Source organism: Zalophus californianus, chromosome 10, assembly GCF_009762305.2.
Source record: "Zalophus californianus isolate mZalCal1 chromosome 10, mZalCal1.pri.v2, whole genome shotgun sequence".
NCBI lineage: Eukaryota > Metazoa > Chordata > Mammalia > Carnivora > Otariidae > Zalophus > Zalophus californianus.
In genome coordinates this window covers 112,483,782-112,497,252 of record NC_045604.1, presented here as the reverse complement: position 1 = coordinate 112,497,252, position 13,471 = coordinate 112,483,782, and the positions used below count along the sequence as shown (strand labels likewise).

General features: G+C 57.8%; 1 protein-coding gene across 1 annotated transcript in view; it reads right to left on the bottom strand.

The window, feature by feature from the left end:
• Positions 1 to 190: 190 nt before the first annotated feature.
• LOC113933662 (mitotic spindle assembly checkpoint protein MAD1) overlaps positions 191 to 13,471 on the bottom strand; it is an 85,581-nt gene continuing 72,300 nt past the window's right edge. Inside the window, exon 11 of the mRNA XM_035722598.1 lies at positions 191 to 795. The gene's annotated coding sequence lies outside the window, so the exon portion shown is untranslated. The remainder of the gene's footprint in view (positions 796 to 13,471) is intronic.

Genomic DNA, 13,471 nt, shown 5'->3' with positions numbered 1-13,471 from the left:
CAGAGGACGGCGGTCCAGAGGACAGCACACAGCAAGAGCGGCCAGCCTGGGACCCGGAATGGACGGGCTCCAAGCCCTGGCTCTGTGACCTTGAGCCCTTAGCTCTGCGGCACCATGAGGAGGGTTCCAACCAATACCGGCCAAACTCCTCTAACACAGAACGGGCCAACGATAAATAAATGCATTTTAATCACAGTCACCGGTTACAAGAATGCACTGAGGCCGCTTCAAGTCACGGGATTCAGTATCTGGTCTGGGCCACAGCGCAGTGGCTGAGCATTCCCCAGATTGTTTCCAAATCAATTTGGTCTTCGTGAAGCCAGATGATTATTCCGTTCTGCACATATTCTTTAGACATCTCTGGTCCCAGACTAATTATTTTGCATTTCTGTCACTGAACTGCGTTTGTCAGCAGCTAGCTCAACCACGTCCTGCAGCCGAGGGTCCTGCTCATCGCACTGAATGGCTCTGCTTAAAAACTGGCGGCGTGCTCAGCTGTGGAGTCCCAGGGCCAGGCTCCTGTCTGGAATGCGGCACCAGTCACTCTCAGGGCCAGGGGCTGGGAAGCAGAGAAGCTCGCGCCGTCATCAAGGACCAAGACGGTTCAAGTCCCATAAAACAATCCGCCCGTCAAGAGAGGATTCGCGGAAAGCAAAAACCATGAAGCCTGTTTCGAGGAAACGACTGCTGAAAGCAGCTCAGGATAACTTGCTTCAGTGGGTACGGAAACCTCTCTGATGGGGGCATCAGGTCAAGAGTCCCGGCCTCGCGGGTCGCGTCTGGGGCACAGTCAAGCTGGGAACAATAAGGAGCGGTTAAACTGTGTGTGAGGGCATGCTGGGAGTCTGGCCTGCAGCCTGGACCCACACGGGTTCGGGGCCCCCAGCTGCCCTGGCACTAAAGCCCCTCTGTCCCCCAAACTCCGGGGCAGCACAGGCAGCTGCTAGGAACAACCCCCCACGGGACAGTAAGCTCCTTCTGGGCCTTCCCACGCCCTGCTGCGCCTGTCTGGCCACAGCCTGCTCTCCGGGCCAGAGCAGAAGGACCATCCACTGAGGTCCCTGGAGGCAGCAACCACTCTGCCCTCATGCGTGCTGGAATGCACCCTCCCTTCTCCACCCGCACCCCCCAAACGGCCAGCTAGGGGTAAATCTGTGCAAGTGAGGGCAGAATCCAGAAGGTGCCAGTGGGAGAGGGACAAGCAGTCTCAGGGCCTCAGCTCCAAAAGGTGTGTCATTCAGAGGTGTCTCGGGTCATAAGGAGAGCACCAACTGCTGTCAGAGTGGCCAGGCCAGAGCAGAGGTGAACAGTACCCCCACCCACCAGCATTTGGGGGAGGCCGACACAAGAGGCCGCCACAGAGGGTGAAACTGGATTTGTGGGCAGGCAGCACTCTGGTCCTCTCTCTAGGCCGACAGCCAGTGGGGACTGGGCTCAACAGCTGCCGAGAGCAGGGAGTGAGTGGGATCGTCTCTGTGACAGGCCTGGCAGGACCCCTGCAGAAGCAGCAGACGGAGGACGGAGCTTCCAGTCGGGGCCTGCTCAGCCTCTGCGGAAGCCTGGGTGCACTGGAACAGCTAGAGAAGCGCAGAAGACTGATCTCCGCGGGACACTGTGCGTTCTGCCTCCAAGGGGTCCGTGGGGCTCCGGTCCACAGCACCCCTTCTGCAGCCACTTGACTGGCCGCCTGCCAATGACAAGGCCACTGACTGATAAACAAGACTCCAGGGCGGGAAGCCCGAGGGGCTTCCTCTCGCGTGGAGAACAAAGCATCCATGGCCATCCGTGCCTCCGGAAGCAGCTACTGGTCTGCAGAGGCAGCCAGGCCGCCACACTCGTCTCCCTGACAGAGGAAGACAAGCAAAGCAGACACAGCATGGGGCTGGCGGCTCGCTCTGCTCACAATCGGAGACACAGACGGAGTGTCTCTGCACACACGAACAAGCTGGTCCACGGAAAGGCTGCCGGGGCAACGGGGGTGTGACACTCAGCCCACCGCACAGCTGACAGTCACCCCCAGGGTCCTGTCGGTGGCACCACCATGACTGGGGCAGACAGACGGGGCCGGCAGGCACAGGGGGCCCACAGCGCGGTCCCCGCAGAGAATCAGGGCCTGGCAGAGGAGTGGGCGAGCCCGGGGCCGTGAGACAGAAGAGCAGGTGCCCGAGGGCAAAAGACACTGCCGCTACACTCCCACTGAACTGAAGCAGCCCGAGTCAACAGGCGGGCCTCCATGGGCACGGCACTCTCTGCCAAGGCCAGGGACAGTGTGTGTGTCAGTCCTGCGACCCTCTCCCCTGGAACTGAACGGCCCCATCACTGAAACCCCAGGAGCGGCCCAGCCCACCCGACCAGACACACTGGCCCTCTCCTGCCCCGCACTGTTGCTGGGAGCTCGGACTACACCACAGCTCCCCAGGGCGGACCCTGTGGATGGCCTGCCGGTGTCCACACGGCCAGCAGAGGCGGGCAACAGGACGGGGTGCAGCAGAGAGTGACAGACAAAGAAGTACCAGGGACCATTGGCCGTGGCTACTTCTACTCACCGCTGCCTGCAGAGCCCAGGACCTTCCCAGAGGGCGCAGACACATGGTGACAACCGCTGAGGGGTCAGGGCAAGGGGAAAATCAAGAACACCCGGAGGCGTGACCCGCGGGGCGGCTCTCCCAGCTGACATGCCCAGCCCTCTGGAACGGGCAGCAGCCGGTGCAGCCTGGGTCGCCCCTGCGGAGGGGTCCAGGCAGCCCTGAACCAGCCGCACAGGCAGCATCCAGGCACCTCCCCGCAGCGGGGGCTCAGGGCTCACAGGGACAAGCTGCGATCTGGGCCACTGCCCAGCGGGAGCACCCTGCTGTCTCCTCCAGCCCCCCAAACACAGTCCATCCACAGGCGATTGTGCAAACACTCTTGTCTGACCGAGGTGCATCCAGACTAAGAAGCAAGTCTCTGCCCATGGACAGGACACAGGGAGAACAGCCTAGGAAGCCCGTCACCCTGAGCCACAAGGGGTGACACAGAGTGAGCCACCCCCTTCCCCAGGACTCCCCATTTTCCCAAAGAGGAGCTTGCACAGGTCTTTTCTCTCGCACTGCACTGTGAGCTTCTGAAAGGGAAGACCCCCCCAGCCAGCCAGGTGCATGCACACAGCAGAGCCTGTGCTGGGGCCAGCGCGTGACAGCATTTCGGGAGGGCTCCAAGACAGTCCTGGCCCAAAGGCTTAAAAATGCAAGGGACCAGCGCTCTGAGGGCTGGCAACACGTAATCCCCCTCACTGCTCTGGCTTTTTATGAAAGGCTATATTAAAAGTGGCTTAAACATAATAAAATCTGTTACATTTATGGCAAGAAAATATGGAAAGATAATAAAATTAGCAGAGCATAGAAATGAGAGAATACTAAAAAACATCCTTGGCTCTCCAATAGAAACAGACAAGGAATTCCAGTGAAGACTGTTCAACTGAAAGGAATTTAAAGCAATTTAAAATGCAAAGCTCCGTGTCTCCCTCCCTGCTGAGCCCTGTCCCTGGGCTCAGGTCTCCCAGCTCACTCTCCCAAACAGTGGCCTGGAACGTTCTGGCTGGGACCCCTACTTTGATCTGGGGTGACTACAGAGCACCCTGGTGCGCCTCCTCCCACACGTCCCAGCCCTCTAGGGGCTCCCTTTACCCAGCCCCCCGCGCCCCCACCTTCATCACCCCTCACCCACCCGGCTCCCAGAGCTGCGGTCACAGTGGGGCCGAGAAGCACAGAGGTCCTCACCGACCGAGAAACAGACCTGCTTCCCCCAGAACAGTCCCTGGCAGTCACAACAGCCCTCCCACCTCCGCCGGAAGCCCCACTTGGAACCAGGGCCCGGGACTCCAGGGCTGCCAGGTGCTTCCAAGAGGCTGGTGAAGGGGTGCACCTTCACGAACACAGACCTGGACTCGCACCTCCTGACACAGCGCAACCCTCTCGGCTCCACGCCGCCACAAAGTTAGGCTGGGCAGGGAGGACACGTCCATCCACGTCTGTCCCAGGACGCTGACCACTGGGACAGCTCTTTCTCCAGGCCCATCTTACGCGGTCTGTGTTCTGTTCTAGATCCAGGGACATTATTTTTTAGGGCAGTTTTAGATTTACAGACAGCTGAGCGGAGATCAGAGCGTTCCCATGTGTCTCCCACCGGGCTCCCCCCAGTGTGCTGCACTTGATCCAACTGACGAACCAATACTGACACGTTATTAGAGTGCGCAGTTTACAGTTCACTTTTGTAAAAATTCTGACAAATGTAAAATGTTACATACACACCTGTGTCAAAAAGAACAATTTCACTGCCCCAGACACCCCTGCTCAGTCGCCCCCCATCCTTAGCCCCCGGCACCCGCCCACCGTTTACCGCCCCCGCAGTCCTGCCTTTTCGGGAGCGCCCCACGGCTGGAATCCCACAGTCCGGAGCCGGCTCGGGAACACACGTGTCGGGTTCCTCCACGGCTTCAGAGCTCACTCCTCTGTAGAACTCGAGTCACAGTCCACCGTCTGCACGGCCCACGGCGTGTGCGTCCATCCCCGACTCCAGGGCACCCTGGTCGCTTCCCAGTTTGGGCAGCTGTGGATAAAGCTGCCGTAAAATCCGCGCGCAGGTGTCACGGGGACCTACGTTCTCACGTCCTGGGGGTAAATGCCGAGGAGCACGTCCGCTGGACTGCATGGCAAGAGCGTGGCTGGTTTTGTAGGAAACCACAGGCCCCTCCTGACGTGGCCGCGCCATTCCCTGCTGCTCCGAGGGGCCCCGCTGCTCCACATCCCGCCAGCATCTGGTGCTGACCGTGTTCTGGCCCGCGGCCGTTCCAACGGGGGGCGGTGGCGTCTCCTCACTGTTTTCCTCTGCGTGTCCCCGAGGACGCATGATGTGGAGCATCTTCCCGAGTGGGTGTTCCCTGTGGGCAGATGCTCTGTGTTGGGTGTCTGTTCAGGTGTCTGCCCATTTTGTAATCAGGCTTTCTTACTGTTGAATATTAAGAGTTCTTTGTAGATTTTGGATCACAGTCCCCTGTCAAGATACATATTCTCCCAGACTATCGTTTATTTTTTCATTCCATTAACAATAGAACAGAAGTCTATAATTTTAACGAACTTCAGCTTATTAAGATTTTCTTTCGTAGATTACGCTTTTGATCTCTTACCTAAAAAGTCACCGCCAAAACTAAGGTCAGCCAGATCTGCTCCTGTTACCTTCAAGGATTTGTGTAAAAGTTCTGCATTTTACTCTTTGGTCTATGATGCATTGTGAGTTAATTTGGGGGGCGAGGTCTGCGTGGAAATGCATTTTCCGCACAGTCCCAGTACCGTGTGTTGAGGAGCCTGCCTTTGCCCCTCCGTCAAAGCTCGTCGGACTGTATTCATGGGCTCTGTTTCTGGGCTCTCGGTTCTGTTCCACTGACCCACTTCTTTCACCAACACTGCACTGTCTCCGTCGATGTAGGTTCATGGTATTAAAGATGAGTGGTTCTCAGACGTCTTGTCCACATTCGTCAGACTCATCCGTAAGTCGGCCTGCCTGCCTGTCTTCTTCGGTGCTCATGTAAATGGCAGGTTTTCAACTTCACATTCCAGTCACTCTTTGCTGGCATACAGGAGCGTGCGGGACGTCGTCCTGTTAACCTTGCGTCCTACAACCCTGCTACAATGGCGGGGAGTCCTAAGAGTCCTTTGGCTGATTCTCCGGAATTTTCTGTGTAGACAATCACGTCATCTGCCAACAGTGTTCTTTCCTCCCTCCCACCGTACACATTTCCTTTCCTTGTCTTATTGCATCGGCCAGGACTTCCAGCATGAAGTCAAAGTGGACATCCTTGACCTGTTCCCAATCTTGGTGAGAAAACAACTAGCTTCTTATTTGAAAGAAAGCTAGAAATATCTGACTACAGGTCAGCTCTCCAGCACAATGAGAAGAAAAACCTGCCCATTTAAACGGCATCAGTCACCAAAGAGCTCAAGTGAGTTCAGCAGCTATAACTGTGTCTGAGGAGGCCCCATCCTCTCACTGAGGACTGTTCTTGGCCCAGAAGCCTCAGCCCCCTCAGCCACACAGCCGTCCCACTGCACTCCAGAGAGCGCCTTAAGGCGGCCACCGTCGTAACTTCACCAGAAACCCAGTGGGAGCCATCTCAAGCCCAGCCAGCCCTCCACAGGAACCATCTAGACAAAGACCCCTGCAAGGAAAATCCACTCTGCTACAGAAAAACAGAGGTCTTCTCCTTCAAACACCCCAATGTGTGGCAAAACAGGCCTCTTTGGGGTATGTAGGAATAACACCTTCCCGAGAAAAACCAATCCAGGGAAGTCTTCCCAGATGTTCAATGACTGGTACTCCTGAATTTCAGATGGAGAAACATCACAAAATGCCCTCTAAACTCACAGAAACACCACACGGAAAGGCAAGACTGGCTACAGAAAGTGTCAGACAACAGTCTGCACCACTTCCTCCAAACCTCCCCCCACCGACCACAATGAGTTCTGAGCACCAAGATGCTGTGGGGACCTTCCAGGTCCTCCTCCTTCCAACTACAGACCTGTATGAGGCCAGATTTTTTTTTTCATATATTCCAGCTGGAATAGTCCAGGACAACAGACTGAGCACAGAAGCAGATACGAGAATCCAGTAACAGACATTAAAAAGATGTGCAAAAATGTAAAACAATGTTGTTCTCACTACACCTTACTGTTCCAGAAAATACATTTGTTAAGACGTGATGAGTTTCTTTTAATGAAATTATAAGCATGTTGCCAGTAATTTTTATAAAACTTAGTTTCCAAAAACAGGGACTATTGAAAAACAGAACCCCTACAAACAAAAGCTCCTTGCTTTCAAGAATTTTTTTAGCATAAAGGAATCTTAAGACGACAAAGCAAGAGCATTGCTGGAGTGGGGGCTAGGACCTCTGATATGTGTGGGTGGGCAGGAGTCCGGCCTCGGCCAGACAACATCTGGACTCTCACCCCCCAATGCACAATCACAACGTGCGCACGCTTATGGTCAACACGAGGGAACAGTGTGCTAATTCAGACAAAATGTGTAGTTAGCAAAGAGTCCTAACTAGGAACCTCTGGAGGGGACATCCCAAGAATCTACATCTTCAGGATATTTCCCTGCACATAATTCTTAAGCAGCCAAGTGGGAATCTGTGCGATCCTGGCATTTGGGAATCACGGACAAGATCGGGACCGCCTTCCCGGTTCTCTCATGCCTCGCTGTTGTCTTCTCTTCCAAGGCAGGAGGAAAGCTCCTCCCTCGCAGGGCTTACTCCTCACTTCATCCAGAAGGTCTGTGGCACCAGCCACAGCAATCAGGTAGCAACAGGTGTCCACGCCCGACAACGGACTGACCGTCACTGGCCACGCATGACGAAATCACTGCTGTTCTTCCTCCTGAGTCTGCTAAACTACTTCTTTGCCTCAGTATCAGACAAGGGTCAGGAAGAAGGGTCTCGTGACCCTGAGGAGCGATCTACAGTTAACCCAGCATGAAAGGTCAGTGCCCGACGAGAGGCAAACTGATGAGCACACACAGGTTCTGCACCCAGACGCACCTGAGCTCACAGCCAAACTCCGACCTGGAGGAGGCACGTGACGGTGAGACGGACCCAATGCGGGGACTGGGTCTAGTGTCCGGGCGCCGGCGGTGGAGGGAGCGAAGACGATGATGTATGTGAAGTCTCTGGTGCCCTCGTGGTGCATCATCGGTGTATGCTTCTCTGCCCCCCCCCCCCCATCTTATCCAGTTTCTAGCAGGATCTAGCGAGACCGCTCAGAGGCACAACCAGATGGGCGTGCTGAACGATGCCTTCCACAGGCCACTGCTCCTGAACAAGCCGGCCTGAGCTAAGTGTGCACAGCAGACCCCGAGGCCCCCCAGGCCGTGTCCTGCACCGTCTCAGCTCCGTCCCATCTCTCTATACCTCCTCCGGGCTAGGCTACCAGGCTGAGCAGGTTTTAATGCGTCGCCAAACAAAGCACAAAAGTGCACTGACATCACCTTTTGGCATCGGAGAACTGCTCTCCTGCGCTTATACCCGAGAATCTAAAGGTGTGTTCCTGGGCTTGCTCCTTAAAATGAGCCAGCAGCAGGCGGGCTCCACGGCTCACCGAGTTCGTACAAAGTCATCGGGAGCCCCCACTCTTCCGCCCAGACGGCGGCCCTGGGCTCAGGAAGTGGGAGCCCCCTTCAGCCCCACCAGATGGCGAGTCAAGGAGGCCTGACCACCTGCTCTGGTTCTTGCTGCAGGGGTGGTGGGCAGGGGTGGCGGGCAGGGGTGGAGGCTGCGTCTACATGAATCCTTCCAAAGAGACAAGGAACAAGTTTCAAGGCTCCATAAGATTCTCTCACTATCTGCTTTTCACCAACAATAAACAACATTCAGGTATCACTGGCTTCTAGTTTTGTCCCACCGTAGGGACATCTCCGTTCTAATACCACCTTGGAGGGGTGGGAGGCAATAAAGAAGATCTGTCTGCTTTCAAAGGGCAGAGATCACCCAGGCACGCCCTTTGACCTAAATGGCCTTGCAAATGGTCATTTCTTTGCATTTCTTATTGGGAGTGAGGAGACGGGGCGACCCTTTGCTCCAGCAGCAATACCACGTGGCAGAATTAAGGGCTTACAGAACGCTGCATGCCTCCTTCTCCTTCCCTTTTTGCAACTTGTAAAGCATCTCTGACCCCAGCCCCCACCGCAGAAACCAGAGCACCAGGACCCCACCCACACCGCCTCTCCCCAGCTGAGGGGGGGACATGGAAACACCTACAAACCTCAGCCAGGAAAAGTCCAGCCTTCCTGGGGTCCCAGGTGTGCTCCGAGTGCCCTCGCAGGCCCCAACACAAAAGGCTGACTCCCGGCCCTGAACCTGGAAACAGGAGCATGCTCCTGAGCTAGGGTTTCCGAACTGCACCCCAGGGGCCTGGCGCGTCCACTGAGGGAACGCAAGCAGGCCTGGAGCTGGGGCGGCGGGCGGTCCCAGTGCAGCCACAGCCCTGGCAGCCGCCATCGGTGCTGAGACGGGCATGTGCATCCTTGTCCGGGACCACACGCGCTGCCCTCGCCCCACTGACGAGGTGAGGGCCGGGACTAGACCAGGCCTGTGCCCCCTCTGCTCTGGCCCTGCGCCACACTGCCCCCCAAAGCAGCTCTGAGGGATCAAGATCACCTAAGAGTTTCTGGAGGGCAGGAGGGAAACACGTCACAGCCTCTGGTTTTAAAAAGCCCCCGCCGTGGAGCTGAGAGGACGTGGGCAGTTGAACCAGGCTTCTGGAAGGAGGAAAGGGCTGAGACAGGCTGTCCCCCCCGAGGGAAGCTCCCCACAGTGGTCCTGCTGGCCATCTCTGTGCAGGCTGGCCACCCAGCTCACAGCACTCCCAGTGGACGGGAGGCGGATGGGGTCCCCGCAGGTGCATGCGTGTCCCAGGCCCCTGCGGCTGTGACCAAGCAGCCGTGGGGGGAAGCACTGCAGCAAGCAGAGGTTAAAACAAAGACTTACTGACAAAAGGGAGGAAAAACTACACTGAGAGGCGAGGGCCTGGGACATAAACGGCCAAGTCACATTTCCCACTTCTGAAGATAAAGTCAAATCCCAGGCGAGGAAGGCCCTGGGGGCCGGCCCACTGGGCCTCACCAACGATGTCCATGTCCCCTCGCTCCGTCTCCACCCCCCCCATCCCAACATCGCGGAGCCCTGGGGCTGAGTCAGCGCTGCGAGGACCACAGTGGGCCTCAAAGACACCACAGGAAAGCCGAAACCAAGCCTCTGCCACGGATGGGGCAGAGCCAGCATACGGCCGGAGACCACAAACCCCGCTTGGGACAGCCATGGAGGCTGCCCACGAAGCACCGGCGCAGGCTCGACGATCCCCACCATTTCCAGTTCTCCAATGAACTTGCAAAGCAGGGAGCATCAACCTGACTGTCCAGACAGAGAATGTGATGGAGAACCTGATGGAATGAAAGCACATAGAGTCTTGAGTTCAGTGTTCAGTAAGAGGCCCCAGAGCCTGGCCCCAGGTGAGACAGCCAGGTTCCCCTATCACCAAGGCACCGTTCCAGCACGAGGACAGACAGCGAGTGCCTCAGCCCCATCTTCCCACATGCACGGTCAGACCCCTGTAGACTAGGAGAGGACTGTGAGTGACGATCATGCTGCTCGGTGCCCTGCCAGCACCCTACACGGTGGCTGTGAGCCTAAGCTGGGGCCGTGGGGAGTGCACACCAGGAGCTGGTTCCACTGCCGGGTAGCATGACTTATAACGACCCCTGGTGTGAGCTCAGGGCTGTCACCCAACACCCTCAGCAAGTGGGGCCACTGTAGGAATGTGTGAGGTGCTGGCCTGGGGCTGGTCAAAGACCTGCTGGTAACCCACCAGCCCACAGATCAGCCCTTCCACCCCAAGGTCACAGGTCTGTAGACATGGCTGGCCCACAAAGGTGTGCGCTGGGGTCCCCTGTGCCCTCAGCCAATGCAGTCCTTGGCCACAGGGTTTGTGGCCCTGGGAGTCTACCCGGCCCCATCTCTGTGCCTGCCCTGAGCACATGGAAGCCATCAGAAAAGCGCCACGAAAGACCATCATTCAAATACTGCCAGAGGCTGGCGGGATGGGAGGACACACCCTGCGAGCACCCACCAGCCACAGGGAGAAACTGCATGAGGTCCCTTCAGCCAGAGACCCCAGCCCAAGCATGTTCCAGTACGGGACAGGGTGAGGGTCTCGGTGTGGGGAGATCCAACACCCGTACCTTCTGTCGCTGTATCCACGAGTCCTGGTTACGTGGGGATGGCCACCCGGACAAAAGCAGCCGGCGCTCACTGCACTCCCCATGACAGGAGGGTGGCCACCGTCCTCAGCAGCCCAGCCTCACTGAAACAGAGCCGTGCAGGCAACCCTGTGCACAGAGATTGCCTGGTCCCAGGTTCATGCTCAGCAATACTCAGAGACGAAACGACACACGGTAAGACCTCATTTCTGGCTTTGCTGAGTTTCTGCCCTGTGCGTCTGACTATATCAACACTTGTAAAGTTTATCGTTGTGCATTCTAGGCCTGTGTGCTACTTACCAAGGCCTGAGACAAAAAAAAGTCATGTTAAAACAATCAAAAGTCCAATGAGCAGGAAGCTCTGCGCTCCGGGCTGGTTCCATCAGCAACCCAGGTCGGAGCTGAACAAAGCCTCCCTGCTCCAGTTCAGTCTTCCCCGGCTGCTCCAAGGACCTTCCAAGATTGCGGCTCTATTACTTGGACTCCAAAGAGCCCTTGTTTGGCTCCTCCACAACACACCGAACCACAGGGGAGGCCACTGCGGCCACATTTCTGTGGGTTCTGAAGCCCTCAACGGCCCCAAAGCACCCACTCCTCTCCAGGAGCCAAGCTTGGCTTCCACGCAAGACCCCAAAGCCAAGGGCATCCCGGGTGCCCCACTGCTTACCAGCGCTCGGGGTCTCCACTCAGCTCCCCCCAACACAAACGTCCCGGAAGCTTGGCCCAAACACAGAGACATGAAAATACCCGCAGATCTTCGACCAGCCCCAGGCCAGCACCTCACACATCCCTGCCATAACGCCTCCCCGCAGAGGGGACGACGGGGAGAGCAGCCAGCTCTGTCCCCACCCATCCCAGGCTGGCAGCCGTGCACAGGGCACGTCGCTGCTGCCTCCCCCGGGCCCCACCCCTGGCCCCGCGTCCACAGCTGACACAAGGCCTCCGTGACGGGACACCTCCGCCACGCGCAGTGAGAGGGTGCCTGGCCCAGGGGGGTGAGGCTGCCAGGTCCACAGGGAAGGGCTCAGTCCCTTCCGGAACCCAGAGCCTTGTCTACCCGATGTTCTGCCTCCACTGGGACACAAGTGACCTCGTCCCGGCTCCCGGAGGAAGGCAAGGTCCCAGCTGGGAGAGACCTGAGGGGAGAGGGCAGGTGCCTGTCCCTCGCCACACCCCACCAGGGGCGGGGGGAGGGGGGGACAACGCCTGGGCCTGGCTGCAGACTGGGGAACAGGCCAGGGCCCCACCCCGCCCAGTTTCCGCCCAGGGCACAGCCACCTGAACCCGGGACATTCTCGCTTCCAGGGTAATTTTCCTACAGCGACAGCTATAGAACTAACCGCCCAGAAACGGATTTCATTTGGGGGATGAAAATTCCTTCCAGCGCTTGAATAAAAGGAGGAGTTTCACATTTTATCCACTTCCACATCCCTGAACAATAAAAACTTATTTAAAAGACCATGAATATGCAAATTCCATTTTAAATATGGAAATGCAAAACACGTAAGAAAACAGTCTGGGCGTGAAGTATTAATGGCATCTCCTCTTGCTGACGAGAAACAAGGCGAGCCCGCTGCCACAGCAGAGATCACGGGATGGCTCAGCCCAGAGGAGCAGCAGAGCCCTGCCCCGTGCCCACGCCCTGCCCACACCCTGCCCTGCGCCCACGCCCTGCCCACCCCATCCCATGCGCTGCCCACCCCACCCCACGTCCTGCCCACACCCTGCCCTGCGCCCACGCCCTGCCCACCCCTCACCCTGCCCTGCCCACCCCACACCATGCCCACGCTCTGCCCACACTGTCCTACCCTGCCCTGTGCCCACACCCTGCCCTCCCCATGCCATGAACACCCCATGCCCTGCCCGCCTCAGCCCTGCCCACCCCACCCCCCGCCCGGCCTACACTCTGCCCTGCCCACACTCTGCCTGCCCTGCCCGCACCCAGCACTCTATCACTCCCTCCCCTGCAGCGCCACGGACACAAACCTCGTGTCCCTGCCTGCACAACCTCAAGTTGCACACGCCCCAGGGCCACCCTCTGTCCTTGGAGCTCACAGGACTTCGGGGACCTTCTCAGAACCATCAGATGGTTCTCAGTGCACGGCGCACTGAAGGGGCCTGGAGAGGGGGTGGAGTTCTCCCTCAGCCGGGACAGCCCAGTGAGGACAGGCTCTGTCTCCCAAGGACAGAGCAGGTAAGCCTCGGATTCGGGAGCACCAAGCACCTGCCAGCCCAGAAGCAGGGGATGCAAGTACACACCAGCTGGGGAGGGACGCGCCTAGCAGAGTCCATCAGGAGGCTCAGAACCATCAGGTCTGCATGTGGAGCAAAGGGCCTGGAGGTCGGCCACAGACCTCAGCTGGCAGGGCCTGCGGTCACACACACACACACGCACGCCACCTCCAGGCAGCACACCTGAGTGCATCCACAAGGGAGGGCCCCAGAAGCACAAGGCTGATGACTCCCAACACAACAAAGCCAGTGGTCCTACTGCAAACCCTGCCGCCCTCTGTCCCTGAAGCTCACAGGACTTCAGGGACCTTCTGATGAGGCCCTGAGCAGAGAGCAGGGACCAGGCCTCTCTCTGCTGACAGAACGAGGAACTGAGGCAGAGTGGGAGTTCTGGCTACTCCACGACTGTGGTCCTGGAAGCTGGTTGCAGGTGCGGCCCCTGCTAGCCCAGAACCTG